General features: G+C 42.2%; 1 long non-coding RNA gene across 1 annotated transcript; it reads left to right on the top strand.

Annotated features, from left to right (window-relative positions):
• Positions 1-2,670: 2,670 nt before the first annotated feature.
• On the top strand, positions 2,671-3,469 carry LOC139435488 (uncharacterized). Its single transcript, XR_011644726.1, has 3 exons — positions 2,671-2,740; positions 3,113-3,230; positions 3,328-3,469. It is a non-coding gene; the product is annotated as an uncharacterized lncRNA (long non-coding RNA).
• Positions 3,470-3,725: the final 256 nt, after the last annotated feature.

Below are 3,725 nucleotides of genomic sequence, written 5' to 3'. Positions count from 1 at the left end.
AAATAAAGCAAAGTCGAGACACTTGAAAGGATATGGCGTTCCACTAAACTTGAAGAATCTCGTTTAATTTGGCATACTCTCAATGATATAAGAAAGCACTGCGTAGAGCGAGAGCAGCCTACTACTCTTCATTAAGATGAAATAAGAAAAGCAATTTCTTTCAGCACTCTAGCCAGGCTGACAGAGAGCCACAGCTCGATTGAGCCTTCTATTCCCATAGCACTCAGTGGCAATGATTTTATGTGCTTTTTTAAAACGATAAAATTGTTACTCTTAGAAACAAAATTAATGACCTCTTGCCTTTGAACAGTATAGTGTTATCAACAGCTCCCGGAAACCTAAGTTCTAATATTACACTTCCGTTCCTCTCAAAGATTCTTGAGAAAGCGGTCACAAAACAGTTGTGTGATTACTTAAAAAACAATGATTTATTTGAAGATTTTCAGTCTGGCTACATCATAGCACAGAGACAGCTCTGGTTAAAGTAAAAAATGACATTCTAATAGCCTCAGACAAGGGACTTGTCTCTATTCTTGTTTTGCTCGATCTCAGTGCTGCATTTGATACTATCGACCATGATATCCTATTGCAAAGACTAGAGCACTTAGTTGGCATACAGGGAACTGCTTTAGGTTGGTTTAGGTCCTATCTATCTGAACGCTCTCAGTTTGTACGTGTCAATGATGAATCTTCCATGCAAACCAAAGTTAGCCATGGAGTGCCACAGGGCTCAGTGCTTGGACCTATTTTGTTCACACTATATATGCTTCCGCTAGGCAATATTATAAGGAATCATTCTGTAAATTTCCACTGTTATGCGGATGATACTCAACTATATTTATCCATCAAGCCTGATTAAACCAATCACCTAAATAAAATTCAAGACTGCCTCAAGGACTTAAAAACGTGGACCTTACATTTTTTGATGTTAAACACGACCAAAACTGAAGTTATTGTACTCGGCCCAAATAATCTACTAAACAAACTATCTAAAGATGTACTAGTTATGGATGTCATTAATTTGGCCTCCAGTGAGACTGTAAGGAATCTTGGTGTTATATTTTATCAGGATTTATCCTTTAACGCCCACATAAAATCAATCTCAAGGACCGCCTACTTCCATCTAAGCAACATTGCCAAAATTAGGCATATCTTGCCTCAAAATGCAGAGAAACTAGTCCATGCATTTATTACTTCTAGGCTGGATTATTGTAACTCTTTATCAGGGAGTACCAAGAAGTCAGTCAAGTCGCTTCAGCTGATTCAAAATGCTGCAGCTCGTGTACTAATAAATGCAACGGCCTCCCAAGAAGAGCTCGCCTCTCTCCAGTCATTTAAGCTAAAGTGTGTTATTGAACCTGAAGCTTGTTGCTTCTGCCCTCCTCGACTACGGTCTGGGAGCCGACAGGAAATTTCAACACACCGATGGCCAGTCCGCCCCTTTGTAGCATATTATTTCGATGAGAGATGAGCAGATCGCCACTGGGCTTTCAACTAAAGACACAGCCATGCAAAAACGGCGGCATTTGTACAGCTCCTTATGGGTACTGCAATTATGGCGCATTTCCACTGCAGCGGGTAGCCCCGTTTAAGCGTCCTTAACCGTTCTCAAGCGGCCAGGTCAGTTTTTGGTGGCATTTCCATATAGCCTAGTACCGGCTAGCGGGTACTTTTTCCCTCTTTTTCCGGCCCCATACAATCGTGGTTCTATTTATCAGACCAGGCCAGGGCTGTGACGTCAACACTCTCGACTGCTGATTGGTCAGAGAGAATCGTCACAAGATCGCGCGCGGTTCATCCCTAGCGTCGCATATATTTTAGAAGCAAGCTTGCAGCATTTTTATAAACAGCATTTTGTAAACGGAGGAGCTACAAAAATGGCTACGTTTGTTAAGAAAAGCACACCGTGGTCGACCGAGGATGTGACGACGTTCCTTCATCTCATTGGGGATGATAAAATCCAGCGGGAGCTCGACGGAACAACAAGAAATGTAAAAGTGTTCCAGGATGTCTCTGCACAGATGTCCGAACGCGGATTTTCGAGGACTTTCCTGCAGTGTAGGGAAAAACTTAAAAAGATGAAGAGTGAATATCGCCTAATAAAGGACAACAATAACACGAGTGGTGCGGGTCGCAAACAATGGAAGTGGTTCGACTTGTTGGACCAGATTTACGGCCACAGACCGGCCAACGTTGGGAGGGAGGGAGGCCTGGACTCTGCAACGGCTTTACTGGAGTCCCTGCAAGGTACGCTCACTTCTAACAAAGAAGTCTATTTTATCCTTACATTAATGTTCGACAACCCATGCTTTTATGGAGCCCCGAAGAGCTACATAGCTACATAGCTAGTCTATTGTTTGCTAACACCATATGTGCCATTGTTTACGTTCAGTTTTTCTTTTCTATAGTTGTTGTTGCTATTTAGTATTGTGCTGCAGTAGTCTATTGTTTGCTAACACCATATGTGCCATTGTTTACGTTCAGTTTTTCTTTTCTATAGTTGTTGTTGCTATTTAGTATTGTGCTGCAGTAGTTTGTGGAATTAACAAGTCATTTTGCTGTTCTAGATGATTACATTGGGACTTGTGAGGAGGAACATTCCCGAACAACGGGTGATGGCAGTGTTCCGTCCACATCGTCATTGAATCCAGAACGGACCCCGAGACACCAGCCGAAGACCCTAACCCGACTCAACCACCAACACCGAGTGCCATCACGACACCGCAGCGTGTGGTTCTAGGTAAGAAATAGAAATGGCAAAACGACTGGAATTGTGTTTTGTTTTTTTAAACCTTGGATCATCCATCGTCAGTAATTAAAATAAGCTATACCACTGTGTGGAAATGCTCTGTTACAAGTAAAGTCTTAGCTAGTAAGCAGCTAGTACCGTTGTGTGTGACATCCAATCATATACATATATTTATATTCATTATCAACAGGCTGGACATAATGTAATTCACTTTCACAATCACTGTAAACATCTAGGGCCAGAACTTTCTTTAGTTCACCTTACTGTTGTTCTGTTTATACATGTTATTCTTATATCCTTGTGTGACCTGTACCTGTCCTGTGTTTTTTCCTTATTGCTAATTATTATCTTATTGTCACCCAGGCAAGAGGAAACGAGGAGGAGAGGATCGGGCCCAGCAGGAACGGCACCATGAACAGCACATGGCCCAGCAGGAACGGCACCTGGACTGGGCCAAAGCGTCTGCTGAGCGGAGATGGGAGTTGGATGCGGCCTTGAGAAGGGAGGAGGTCGCCTTGAGAGAAGGGAGGAGCCGCCTTGAGAAGGGAGGAGGTAAGGGAGGCGGCCGCCTTGAGAAGGGAGGAGGCCGCTCAAACAGAGACCTTCAACCTAGCCTTCCTGCGCACTCTTGGCGAGGTGCTAGGGGGACTGGGCAGCCGACGTGGCCCGTCTCCTCCTCGTCCAACTTAAAATAACATTAATAGTTATTGTACATATTATATATATTTTTTTCTAGTTACTTTTTAAATTTGTACTTTCTTGTTTATTTATGTTCTTTAAAATGTTCATTTTATTTGTACAATGCCATGTATGCTGGCTGCAATACAGTTTATAATTTTTAATTTGTATTGTTTAATGGCATGCCTTTTTGATACACCATTTTTTTTTTTGTATACTGCCATCATTAAAGTACTTCTTTGACTTATCTTATCTCTTGTTGATAATGAATGGCACCCAACAGAAAAAAATCAGATTC

This window comes from Pseudochaenichthys georgianus, chromosome 16 (genome assembly GCF_902827115.2).
Source record: "Pseudochaenichthys georgianus chromosome 16, fPseGeo1.2, whole genome shotgun sequence".
Classification (NCBI taxonomy): Eukaryota; Metazoa; Chordata; class Actinopteri; order Perciformes; family Channichthyidae; genus Pseudochaenichthys; species Pseudochaenichthys georgianus.
Note: the sequence above shows the minus strand (reverse complement) of the source record. Positions and strands in the feature narration are given on the sequence as shown.